Here is a 14,726-nt window from a genome sequence, read left to right as displayed (position 1 = left end):
CAGCGATTATGGTATATTTTCTTGGAAAGTATGTAATTGTATTGATGCTCCAATTAAAACAGGTTACATGCTGAACTACAAAGCTGGAAATTATGATCAACTTTGGAGAATACTATCTTTGGTCCCATGGTATCAGTTACTGAAAGGGGAAAAATGTCAGCAATGCATGGAAATCTTAGAAAAAGTGCTTAAATGAGGTGGTATCTGAATGTATCCCTAGTGTTCGAAGAATAAATAGGTTGGTAGTGAAATGGATGTCCAACCTTATTAAGCAAGAAATCTACAAGAAGAAGATAATGTGGAAAGAATATCTTGAAATAAGAGTGAAAGGAGTTATGAAATATATAAAGCTCAGGCCAGAAAAGTAATGAGTATTGCGAGGAAAGCTAAATCGGAGTATGAAAAGAAATTGGCCATGCAAGCTAAAGGCAATCCAAAAGAATTTTATCATTATGCCGCAAGTAAAAGAAAGAAAGAACGTGTAAGAATAACTTTTTTGAATGCAGATGGTACTTGAGTGTCAGAAGCTAATGAGATTGTTCAGTTAATCAGTGCTCACTTTACTAAGATATATCAACCATGTGTATGTAACATAGTGCACAGTGCTACTGCTACATTGGAAAGAATTTTTTTGTAGGGACAAAATGTCCTTATAGACAAATTCTTTGTCTATAGGGACAGATGGAATATCAGCCCGTTTGCTAAATGAATGTTCAGCCAAATTGGCTATGCCTTTCAAATGTTTGCATAACTTGCGTCTGTTCAGGAATGATACCTCAGGAATGATATCACACACCACAAGGGTGGTGCAAAAATTAATGTATCTAACTATAGACCTATCGGTATCTCTGGTGTGGTAGCGAAGATTTTAGAGAAGTTGGTAAGAACTCGCATGCAGAAATGGATAAATAATGGATAAACAAACATGCTATACTCTGCAAGGAACAGCATGGGTTTACTAAAGGAAGGTCATGTTTTACCAATTTGCTCATATTTTATAACAATGTTACGGTAGAGTTGGATGAAGGGAATGGATACACTATGATAATGTTGGATTTTTCTAAGGCCTTTGGTAGGATACTGCACAAAAAGCTGTTGCATAAAATGGAGAATATGGGATTGGAATATAAACTCTTGACTTGGATCAGGGGATGGTTGACAGACAGATATCAAAAAGTGGTATACAGTGGGTGTGAATCTGCTAGATTTAAGGTGACCATTGGTGTACCTCAGGGTTCAGTCCTTGGGCCATTATTGTTCAATCTATACATTAATGACATCAGGAAGGATCTAACATCAAATGCGCAACTGTTTGCCGATGATGTGATAATAAGCAGGGAAGTCAGGGATGCTACTGATATTCAGCAATTACAAAATGATTTGGAATAGACCAAATTTGGGCAAACAAAAATGGCTGTCAATTTAATGTTAGTATGTGTAAAGTTATGCACTTTGGCATGATTATAGTTCCAGCGGCATATTATATTAGCGGGGTTATGCTACAAGAAACTGAAGAAGCAAGGGATCTTGGCATATTGGCGGATAGGAATTTAAAGTTCAAAGGTTCATATAGCAAAAGTTGCAAATACAACTCAGAGGATAATTGCAATGTTGAAGTGAACCTTGACATGTAAGGATAAGGAAGTCATTTTACCTCTTTATAAGACTTTGATAAGACCACACCTGGATTATTGTGTGCAGATTTGGTCTCCTGGGTTCCAAGGGGATAACGAAGTTGTGGAAAGGGTGCAAAGAAGAGTTACAAAGATTATATTTGTATTATGGGATTTAGATTATGAGTACAGATTGCAAGTATATCGATTACACTCTGGTTAACAAGAGAAAGAGGGGTGATATGATGGAGGTCTATAAACTTTTGAATGGGTGTTACAGAATATCAATTGATTAATTTTTCATTATATGGAAGGTGGGGAAAGAACATGGGTCGTCCATGGAAGTTAATTTTATTTGCAGTCAAGAAAGAAGTAAGAGCTAGGTTTTTCTCCCAGAGAGCAGTGAATGAGTGCATCTAGTGTGAATGAATTTAAGGGAAGGTATGATAGCTGGTTTGGGTGATTTATAGCCTCCCTCGATGAGTCCTTAACTCCCTGGAAGTCTCAGATAATAATAATTTTCAAAGAAAAAGAGTTATATGGTTTTTGTTTTGGTAATGTAAAATAAACAGAAACAAAGGATATTAAAGATCCAATCTTATTTCAAAGTCAAACATATGGAAACTTTGAAAGTCTTGAAAATTTGACCAGAGAGCTTATGAGAATACAATCCTTGGCATCAGAGTCTCCTTAGATTATTATTTAAAGGACAAGAGCACTGATAAAAGATATGGATGCCTAGGCAGCACTCATGTCTTTTAAGTAATGCAAGCTAAGTTACCTCTGATGTCAAAGATTGCCTTCTCATAAGTTGTCTGGTCAAATTTTTGAAATTTTCAAAGTTTCTACATATATTTAGCTTTGAAATAAGGTTGGATCTTTAATATCCCCTATTTCTATTTATGTTAATTTATAAATTCTAAAAAATAATTTACTATTTAGATGATGCCATATCTTATAATACTGTATGAAATGTATATATGCATAGAATACTGTATGTACATATTTCATAATATATTATCTGTATGGAGTAATGTTATCTGCATTTATCCATATACAGTACTAACGTACTATAGGTTGACCAGCCAACCTCTCGTATATGGGCCCAACATATATATATATTAAAAAAAAAAAAAAAAGGAGGCGAATACTCTGCTGCCACCGCCACCACTTAAACTAGATATATGAGCATTAAAACTTGGTCTTCAGAATTAAATTCACATCTTTCTTTTGCTTCTAATATATTTTGTTATTTTACAGAGTATTACAAACTTAAGTTAAAAATCAACAACTGCCTTTCAAGCATGTCAAATGCCATTCAGTTCAAAACGGCTATCATGCAATTAATCATAACTAATTACTTTCCATTTCTGTCATTTAATTTAAAGTCAGGCATTATTATTGCCAGCTCTAAAATAGATGCAATATCAATTAGCAGAGAAGTTTTTGTACAGATTACATATTAACAATTTTTTCAGTGATTTTTCAATTCACAAAAATATTCTTCAGCAGACAGGAGGGAGAGAGAGAGAAAGAGAGAGATGGGGGAGGGAGAAAGAGAGATCAAATTTTGACTTCATTAATGACTCTTATTCCTAAATGAACAATTCTCTGAAAAGCTAAATATATTGTTGAAGAATTTTCTGTAATACTGTAGCAACAAACTTGACTACAGAAAAAAATCATTTAGACTAGGAGTATCAAACTCAATTGGGCCATTTGCCATAAAACTGCATCTCAATTGGGCCACAAAAAATTTTTGACTAAAAAAATCTGCACCAATTAGAATCAAAGGGAAGTGAAAGAATGAGTATAAATAAATTGGAAAATTAATAACAAAAATTTTATTTATTGTAAGTCATTACAAGACAAAATAATAATATAATTATTATGACAACTCAAAAAAAAATGAAGAATATTTTTGTTATATTAATATTTATAATAGATAGCATTTAAACCAAATTAAACCAAAATTAATTTGTTGCTGCTTTGAGTTTGAGTTAGTGGGTGCACTCACACACATCTAACCAAAAATAATAGTTTTTAGTTAGGTACTGTGTTTGCCGGTGCAAAGTATGGTTTTGCTTGAGTCTACACAGCATGGTTAATGTGGAAGGGGACATGATTCATTAATTAGTACCATTTTTATCCCAGTTGTCTCTAATTGCATTAAACAAATATATTACATATGTTGAGACATATATTACACAGACAGCAAATGTCTCTGTACTTTATTCAGTGGTACAATAAAACTACTTATTTTTCTTGCATCTGCAATATAGTGGCAGTTGGGAAGGGCGTGTTGTTTACTGCGGGGAGCGAGTTATTGCCCCGATTTGAAAGTGGTTAAACTTTATTTTCGTGTGCGATGTATATACAAAACTTTTTAATTTCTTTTTTCATAAAGTAAAATCATGGGTTGACGTCATACGCGAGGGAAAGTTATATTCAAGTAAATATGGTATTTCTGTTTTATTATAAAAATTAACCATCCTTTTTTTAAATCTTTCCTTGAGGCATCGTGGGCTGCATACGACCCACGGGCTGCCAGTTTGACACCCCTGATTTAGACCTTGAGAATAATTAAAAAATGATGATTATAGTCTTATATATTTAATATCTCAAACTGTGGAGTGAACCATCTGTATTATGGGCTATACTTGAGGATGATGAAGGAAATACAATCAACTGAGAACTGAAAAGTCAAAAAATAAAGAATACTCTCATGCATTACTGGTTGCAAAAACTGAAGAATATAATGTGAAACTGTAATACCAAAGCTCATTAATCACTCTTATTCCTAAATGAACAATCCTCTGAAGAGCTAAATATATTATTGAAGAATTTTCTGTAATACTGTAGTAACACTACTGGACTGCACAAATTATGTAAGGACCACACTTAAAAATAAAATTCTTAAAACAGTATCTCATTTTTTTTCAACATGTCAAAAATTCTGAATCAAGAATTATATGAATTTGCAGTAAAATTAACACACACCGAACTAATAAATAAAAACAAACAGATCATAAAATATGCTTCACTACATCAGAAAACAAACTAAAATAAATGTATAATGGGGGAATCATACTAATTATCAGTGCAGTATTAGCTGAATGAGTTAATAACATTACACAACTAGCTCATAATAAACTTTAAACTTATATTTATCAATTAAACTACATGAAAAACAGAATTGACATATTCGCCAATTCTCTGTCTTTAACAGAATAGAAATACCACCAACTGTTTCATTTATTAAGACTCACTGAGGGAGAAGCAGAAGTTTCCTTAATAATCAGGAGATAAACGAGAGCATCCTTGTATATGCAGCATGACAGGGTGGTAGAAACTTCTATATATTCTGGCAAAGACAGGAAATTGACAGATGTAATTTTTTTTTCTGGATAGTAACAGGCTGATAAGTTTTTCAAAGATATGTAATTTTAAAAATAAGTAAGACAGGACAATGTCAGTACCATTTCAACTGTAGTTTAAAGATAAATATGTAGCTTAAGTTATGTCTATAGAAATTCAAGTAACGATAATGTTTGTAGTGATTATTACTTAAATTTTTATAGATTACTACAAACAACTAGTCATTACTTTTCATTGAAATTCAAACTGTTTGCAATTATGATTCATATCTAATAAACCACTAGAAATGCAAATTTGTCATTAATTTTTGAATTCTATGGATTAAGTAAAGCAAGTCAATTAGTAGCTAAATCTAACAGTCTGACAAAGATAAGGTACTTTGCAAAACAGAAATAATTATTTCATAAAACTATAACACAGACATAAAAAAATTTAAAAAAATGCATCAAATAGTTATACTACTATAATGATTTCTGATATTTTAAAATAACAAATTTCATTTCTGATTTATTTTGTGTGTGTGCCGAGATGTCAAACTATCATTATTGTATAATCTGCATATTATGTGCAAGACCTGCAAGTGCTTAATAATTAGTCAATAGTCTATTATAATAAACCAAAAGAAGAAAAATATAGCAATCAGTGAGTAAGTTAGCCAACGAAATAAACTGGAAGTGACCTTCTGAAATGCATCTTCAAATAGGTATTTGAGGGGAACTAAGGCTGTGGTAAAAATGAAGTGAACTAGATCACTTTGCAATGATAGTGTTAATTTTGCACATGTAAAAAAACAAGAGATTTTTAATTTAAGATATTCAACAGACGTTGAAGATGGTTCTTTGAAAAATATCATTCCACTACATAATCTGAATTTTGACATCTCACAGAGGTGTAAAAATTCAAGATGTGTGAAAATTAGGATGTATGTGTTGTTTTGATCATTCAAGACTACAACTTGACAGTATTTCAATTTTTATAGTCGAACTCTAAGCAAGGTGTTATGTATATGACATAAATAAACAGGCCACTTGATTCAAACAGTTTAAATAATTTATACAATATCCTTGTTGGTTATTGTTGGTTCAAATCTCACTGTGAGCATAGAAGCTTGTGAATTTTATTGCCAAGTGTAAGAGCATCAATTCAGTTTATTAGAAATCTGAAGTGGCTTGAAAAAATTCCGTTCCCTATAGTGTGGTTTCTGGATTATCTAACCTTTACCTCATCTACTTTTCATGGGTAGGATTCATATACATTATAAAATACTTTTATGTATGTGTTGTACATACTAGATAACATAAGCTGTAAATCATCAACACAGCACAGAGTTTTGTTCATGGTATCTACTATGAACTTGTAATGACAAACTTTTCAAAAATCATTTGGAATTAATGGCCAAATGGATAACATCTGATTTCTGAAATGTGCTAAGACCACCACACAGGTTGATGGAAGCCTGCATCTGCTCGTAAAAAAAGCACGACTAATCTCTAAAGAAGGATTTCTGGACTCTGTCCCCCTCCCATTGCAAAAGTAGCTACAGGTTTATAACCTTTCAAGAGTGGATCAAGACTGCTATAAAAATAACAATTTCAAGTGCATGTGTTTACCAACTGAAAATCAGTCTGGTCAGCTTGTACTTTATGGAAGAAATAAATAGATTTCTGAAAGAAAACCTTATCTCCATCTGAAAATACTAACTCATCAGATCTAACAGACACAGGAACATTCCTCATATTCAATGATGGAATTTCAACTATCTGTTTAATAAAATGTGCATACAATATTTTTGATACTTTGTACTCCCATTTCCAGAGTCAGCTTAATATGGTAAGCAGACAATGCATTGCACTGGGGCACTGAAGTGAGTAGAAAAAATAAAATAAAAACATGTTTTAATATTAGCATTTATTAAATGTGGATATTCACTAAATATATTGTAATAAATACTGCAACTTTTAATAACATTTAGCAAAAACTGCAAGTTTTTTTTCACTGTGTGGTAGAGCGCTACCAAAAGCACTAAACGAGTCGGGTGCTCATCCAGGGTGTCATGTTTACATGCAGCGAGCATTCGTCAGTTAGGACATGAGGTGTGCATGTCTATCTGGCTTAACCTCTTATGAAGTGACATTTGGGGCATTTTTTGTGGAACAGATCTCACAAATTGTTTGTAAATAGATCATCAAACAGTTGATTGCTAAACACACAGTGAATGTGTAGCTAATTCACAGTAAGGTAAGTAAATTCAAAATTTAACCTAAGTCTTTACAAATCAGCAAAAAATGTACGCATTTCTTTAAGCATTTGTTTTCATTTTTTTACATTTTTTTTTTGATGCTTTACCGAATTTTTTGTTCAATAGATTTTTACTTCAGAATAAATCTGGCAAATAAAAAAAAGAAAAGCAGCAAAAGAACTGAAAAAGAGATACAGCTAGGGCAGCTAACTAAATTTCTCAAAAAAGTCTGAAGGTTTATCCACATATCTCTTAGACAAAAGGTTTAAATTTAGATATTAAAAAGTTGCGAAGACAAGGATATGATAACGGGGCAAACATGTGAGGAAAACACAGCGGCTTTCAGAGATACATATCGAATATTAACCCTCGAGTACTCTTTGTCCAATGCACAGCACACACATTCAATTTGGTGATTGCTGATGTTGCTCAAGTTAATACTAAAACATGAGTTTTTTTAAGCACTATACAAGAAATTTATAATTTCTTTAGTGCTTTGACTAAACAGCGGGATGTACTGAAAAAGTACACCAAAATTGAACTTAAAACTTTATCTGATACTAGATGGGAAGCGAGGATTGATGCTCTTCGTTCACTTAGATATAATACTGGAGAAGTTTTAGATTCTTTTGCAGAAATTTATGATAATATTCAAATTGACAACAATAGCACAAAATATGAAGCAAAAACATTACCTTTGAAAATTAAAGGTGGATTTTTGTGTTGACTTATAATCTGGTATGAATTTTGTGCAGGATCAACATAGTGAGTAAAATGCTTCAAAATTCTTCAAACACAAATTTGAGTGAATCTATAAATGCCCTAAATAATGTAATTGACTTTACTGAAGAATTTAGATCAGATGAAAATTTTAATGTTATACTTGAATCAGCAAAAAAGTTAGCATTAGATTTAGAAATTTCTCCTGAGTTCAAAAGCAGTATATTATGCAGACGTAAGAAAAGATTGTTCTGTTATAAATGTTCGGACTAAGCACCAGTTGATCTGCAATCTAACTTTAAAGTTATATTTTTTCTTCCAATTGTGGAGACTATTATTAATTCTTTTGCTGAAAAGTTTGAATCCCTTGACAAGTCACTTTAATATATTTCAGTTTTTATCCAGTTTCAAGGAAATTGCTCATATGGATGAGGACAGTTTAAGAAAACACTATGATGATTTACAAGTTGCATTGACTGATGTTGAAGAAAAGGATATTTATACCACCAAATTATAGAATGAAATACAAATTCTAAAGGACATCATACAGGATAGTGACAGCTTAAGACCCACTGAAAATATTGCAAATATATACACAAATAATCGGCAACTTATGTATCTGTAATTCTAGTCTAAGTGTATTTTTGTATGTTTTGCGATTTTTGCTGTGTTGTTAATATATGCATTTTTCAAAGTACACAACTTTACATAAAAATATATGTGTTTTGAGTTTTTAACTTTTAAATTTTAACTACATTTTTAAAAAAAGTAAAGGGCACTCAACTTAAATTTGCATCGAGGCGCCAGGACCCATAGAGCCGGCACTACCCATTCCTCAATTTTTGTGAATGTGTTATCTTTTCTAAGTAGCAATAATTATTCATTAATCACTAAAATGTAAAATAATTGCAAATAGAAATAAATTTCAGAGAGTTGGTTGATTTAGGGATTTATTGGCACAAGGACAACTAAGGTCATGAACAAGTAATAAAGAGATAACTTAGTATGTGAAAAAAAAAAAAAATCAAACTAGTAACTGCATACAAAGAGAATGTATAATCAAATGTTTTTTTTTTTTTATATAAATTAATTATTTTTAAAAAGTTGAAATTTCATTCAATTTATCCAATCAGATAAGATCTGGCTGAGGATATATGGCTCAGACAGATTAGTAAAAAAATTCATTCTTTTCTTGAATGAACTGTTGGCATTCCACCAGAACATAACGAATGGAGAGGTGTGTGTTACACTGTTTACACACAGGTGGGTCATAATCCATGGGTCATAAATAGGAATGTATAAGATAACCATGACCTATTCAGAGCTTAGCAGGAACAACTTCCTCCCTTCTGTTTCTGCATTGACTAGACTACCAGTACTTCATTTTAGGCTTAATCTCATGAAATTTATTTGTCAGTGCTTCCTCCTATAACAGAGACTGGTTTATTAGATTGGATTTTATAAACTGTGTCTTGTATACAAGGGATGGGATGGTCTGTATAGAGCTCAATGAGCTTGTACAAATCATACACTTTTGGTATGGCATGAATGTAAACAACATTACATGCATCAAACTTAACAGAATTCTTCAATGGCAGATTAATACTCCATCCTACAACCTCTCACTGTGTCAATTAAGGAAGTCTCATTCATCATTCATCTACTTGCAAACAGCTTGCATAATCTCTTTAGCACATATACCAAAAGGATATATGGCAGTCTGACATGTATGATATTAGGCTTCACAACATATAGAAAAGATATTAGCCCAAGTAGGATGCTCTGGAAGAGATTATTTTTAAGGCACAGCTGTTAAGAGACAGAGACAGCTATTTTCATCTAAGCGACAGAGTTGGTTCATTTGCTTCAACATAAACACTGAGTGGACAATATGTGAAAGACACCAATAGCTATCAGTATATCCTGATGGATGGGATCCAACTATCGCAGGCTACTCTGTCTTGCAGAATCATAGACTTGAGACCCATAATCCAGCTTTGAATGTATATGCACGATACAAATAAAGCAATGAAGATCAATCCTTGCCCCCATTCAGTAGAGGATAAAGAGGATTTCATTCAGCGAAGGAAATTCATTTTGCACTTGCACGCACATCTCTTGCACGTTTTTTATAACTGAGAAAATTGTGCATGAAATGCAAGCTTTCTGTCAAAGATAAGTCGGTCCTAAAATCTTGGCTTCTGTTGCTACTGGAATAGATTTTCCATTCTTAACTCAGGATTTGAGTGAAGAGGTGCATTTTCAGAGAAGTGAACACAGACACTTTTTTCAGAGGAAAACCTGAACCAATTACTAAGAGTCCATAGAGAGACATGATCAATTGCTTGCTGAAGTTGTATTTCAATTACCCTCATGTTACAAGAGTGACAGCAAATTGTGAAATCATCAACATATAGAGCACTGCCGACAGTGAGACGAAGTTGTTGTTCAGTGATTGCATTAACTTTGCAATCACTGAACCAATACAATTCTTGCACTGGTTGTTTGATTAATCAAGTTAAATGTCACACTTAAGACAGATCCTTGGGGAACACTCTCTTCTTGATTATAAGGCCAAGACAGCATATTTCCCATGAGGGCTTGAAAAACTTGGCTAGACAAAAAAGTTAATAAATACAAGGTGTGCCCTCTGAGACCCAGGTTACAGAAGTCTTTTAATATGTCTATCTCCAGGCTATATCATGAGGTTTTTCCATGTCAAAAAACACTGAAACCAGATGTTCTAGTTTCAGAAATGTGTCTCTTCTATGAGTGCTGTATTGCATATTGGAAGAAGATTGTGGCTTTCTTAATACCAGAGAAGTTTGGCATTAACCATTCTCTCCAATATCTTACAAAGACAATAGGTCAGAGAGACAGGTTCGTAATTGTTTGCTTGTGTTGGATCCTTTCCTGGTTTAGAGATGGCAAGGACAATTGACTCATGCAAAGAACCCAAAACTCTTTCTCCATTAGTATTCTGTTGTATATTAAGAGAAGAGGGATCCATTGAAGATGACGAAAGATGTTTTATCATCTCATAATGGATGTCATCAGGACCTACTGCACTGAGGTCAGACAATAAAAGAGCTCTTTTTAGCTCATCCTTAATGAATTGTTGATTGTATGTTTCTAGTCCACTAGTAGAAAAGTTTAGCCACTGTTTCTCTTGTCCTTTCAACATTAAAAATTCAGAAGGATATGAAGCTGTTGCTGAGATAATAGCAAATTTTTTCCCCAAAGTGTCTGTAATAGGTTTGGGATCAGCAACAACATCCATTGTGTTTCATGATGGACAAGTGGTGTGTTTGAGATCTACCTTTCATTTTCTGGATTTTATTCAATACAATTTTTGCACTGGTTGTTCGATTAATCAATTATTTAAATTGGATCCAAGATTGTTTTTGACTGACATCTCAAATAACATTTTTGCGCTGAGCATGTTTAAAAGCTGTTAAGCTTGATGTGGTAGGGTATCTATGAAATATATCTCATGCTCTGTCTTGATCTTTTTTGGCTGCTTGGCACCCTAGGTTCCACTAAGGCTTTGGATAGTGGAAATGGAAATATTTTTGGAATTGCAGCTTATTGCATGGACAATACAATCTGTTACATACTTCACTGCTTGATTGATAAGTGCCTGACTGTCTGATTCAGCATTAAATTTTGCAATGGAAAAGAGTACCATCAACATACAAGTTCGACTTACTGTTGACATTTACTTAACTATAATCTTTTCAGCAAAAGAAGATCTCAGGACAAGTGTGGAGATGCTAACTTCCTTTTTTTTTGTGTCCTGGTATAATATATTCAGTTGTTTTAGCCTTCTGTTCCTTTTCATCCTTCCACTTCTGACATGCATGGGAGTAGGCTGGATGACAAATTTAGCTTTCTTTGCAGAGCAAGATTTGTTATCATGATATTTACTACCTCATCAGCATAGGTGGTAGAGTCATGAAGGTTAGTTTGGGCATGTCCATATTTCTGACATTTAAAGCATCTCAGTGAATTTGGGATGTATAGTCTAACAGGACAGCTGAGATAACCTGCTTTTACAGATATTGGAGATGTGGGTCTACCAAAAGTAAGGACAATGCTTCTGTTCGGAACCAGGTGACCATTCTTACGTATCATTTTTTGTTCTCATGATGAGTCTCCAGACTCTATGGAGATACCTTATAATAATACTACGATGCACATTATACCTGTCACTCCTTGATCTTTAAGCTCTGAACATTGACTCATCTGGAACATCAAGGAGATCCCATTCTGATATAACTCCTCTAGAAGAGTTCAGTGTTTTATGAGATGACTATAATTGGTATTCCACCCACTGATGTAACATTTAGTAATTTTTCTGAGTGTTGCTGACTAGATGTTTCCACAAGGACATCACTAGAATGTAGTTTCTTGAATCTTTGAGAGATTTTGCCAGTCCTTGGAAATCTTCTCGAACAATTTTCCCTATTGGTTTTTCACCTGTTACATGGATCATGAGAAACACTGGTACATTTATACTGGTATTACATGTCTTTTGTTTCTTACTTCTGTTATCAAATGATGTATTTATTGTATCAATATGGTTAGGACCCCCTGAAACATCTGAGAATATAGAATTCATGCTCAAGAGATCTTTTCTTCATTGGCAGAGTTCCTCATCTGCCACAGAGCCACCCATGGATGTCCACTGACTGGCAAGTCTATGCTCAGGAATAGAACATAAAGGCTAACCTGGCACCACATAACATAACAGCACCACAGCAAAGCCTTTGGCCCCATCCCCAAACCACAGAGTAGGAGACTTACTGCAACACTGCTGACCCTTGCAGGCAAGCCCACTAGCCAACTGATCCTGGCTAGGCCATCCAGGACCACTGTCTTGCCAAAGCAGAGACTAGAGTGGTGAAAGACTACCAGGATCATTCCTTTCTGGATGTCCATGTTTGCCCTGCATGGCAAACACAGCAGCAGCAATAGGTTGTTGGATCCCAGTGATGGTGGTCTGGAAGAAAGGATAGTAAAAAAGACTCAGGAGAAGTATAGCGAAGAACATGGGAAGAAAAGCAAAGAAAAAGAGAAAGAATGAAGAAAGTCAGTACCATTATGGGGAGAGGTTTTAGAGAGATTTTTATGTAAAATATTTAACTATCCACATTTATGAAAATAATGAATTACTCGATAGAGATTAATAATTTATAAATGAATTAACTCTCCAGTAATATTTTTCAAAACTAGTTGACTGATACATTTTTGAAAAATCAGATGTGTTTAGAAGGCAAATGTAAATCCATAGCAAAGTAGATCAAAACTGCTTAAAGTAAGATAAAATAAGGTTTAGGACTATTTTAATAGACCTAAGAACTATTAAAATAGGAATACTGAATAAAAAAAGATAAATATACACAACAGTGCATTTTGAGAATAACCAAAAATAGAATAACATTTTTCTTTCCCCTTAACACACCCATAAAAAGTTGTAAACTATTGTGGCATTAGTAACATGAATGACTAGACATTAGGTAATCTGAGAAATCTATTCCAGAGACCCAAACACAAAACTTTTACATGTCATTTCAGGTTTCTAATAAGATGACACATAAGATGACGAGTTGTTTCATGCCAAGCAATGAAATTTATCTACAACTATATGACATTCACTGTGGGATTTGAATCTTGACCGCATTTCAAATCTCACTGTGAATATGAATATTTATGAATGTTTTATAGGTGGTAGATAAATTTCATTGCTTGGCATGAACCAAACTACTCTTCTTGTGGATGTCATGTGAGTTGCAGTCTGTTACTAATACAAGGTCTCTTTAAAAGGTTCTGGGATATAATCTATTTAAAATATAAAAAAGCTGGGGAAAATGGTAGGAATATTCTTTTCCTGCCTCAATAGAATATTCCTACCATTTTCCCCACTTTTGGAAGCATCTCCAGATTTAAAAAAGATATCTTTAAGTTGCTCTGTCACATTAAGTACAGATTTTAACTTAAGGAATAAAAATAATTCACAGGAGACTAAATTCAGTGAAAGGATAGGTGAGGTACAACTGCGATGCTCTTTTGAGCCAGAAACTTCCAAGTTGAAAGAGCTGAATGAGCTGGCAGAATGAGATGACCAAACCAACTCTGAAGTGTACCCATAAATCTATATCTCCTTGTCACATGTGATGATGCTTCTGATGAAATTTGAATCCTGAGTAACACAATCCCTGAACTCCTAAATGCAAAGTCTTGGCACAAATTTTGCAGTAATCTGCCTCAATTCTAAATTTTCTGTCAGAAATTGGCAGCAGGATCCACATGAGATTCTTGTTTCATAGGCTAGCTCTCAAACAGTAATTATTATTATTATGCTAAGACCACATAGAGTCACAGACTCATCTAGGAGGTCATACACATGAACCTCTCCATGCAAAAAAACCTGCTTCTCACTCCCCTACTCACACTCTCCTTATACCGCTTCCAGTGATAACCTCTAGTTCTCCCCTGATCTCTCACAATTTTATGAAAAACCTCTTCAACATTGATCCTATAACAACCCCTTACCAACTTGTATGTCTCTATCATATCACTAACTCTTCCTCCTATCCACTAAACTCTGCAAATTGCATCATCTCAACCTTTCTTCATATTCAACATTCCAGAGATCAGAAACTATTTTGATCACTGGACCCTCTCTAACATCTCTTCATCCTTTTGAAAACCAGGTGACTAAATCTGTGCACAGTAACTTATATGTAGTCTAATCAGAGCCTTATACAATGGAA

At 33.8% G+C, this 14,726-nt stretch overlaps 1 protein-coding gene across 4 annotated transcripts in view; it reads right to left on the bottom strand.

Annotated features, from left to right (window-relative positions):
- The window catches only part of LOC150106194 (LIM domain-binding protein 2-like), a 607,136-nt gene that overhangs the window by 104,998 nt on the left and 487,412 nt on the right, over positions 1-14,726 (bottom strand). Inside the window, exon 13 of one of the 4 annotated variants that reach the window (XR_016548352.1) lies at positions 4,883-4,977. The exons of the other annotated variants lie outside the window; for them this stretch is intronic. The gene's annotated coding sequence lies outside the window, so the exon portion shown is untranslated. The remainder of the gene's footprint in view (positions 1-4,882; positions 4,978-14,726) is intronic. 4 annotated transcript variants of the gene reach the window in all.

The sequence above is a fragment of the Typopeltis vanoorti genome, chromosome 5 (assembly GCF_054136105.1).
Source record: "Typopeltis vanoorti isolate ZY-2024b chromosome 5, IOZ_Tvanoo_1.0, whole genome shotgun sequence".
Lineage (NCBI taxonomy): Eukaryota > Metazoa > Arthropoda > Arachnida > Uropygi > Thelyphonidae > Typopeltis > Typopeltis vanoorti.
The sequence above is the reverse complement of the archived record's forward strand: the minus strand, read 5'-3'. Positions and strand labels throughout refer to the sequence as shown.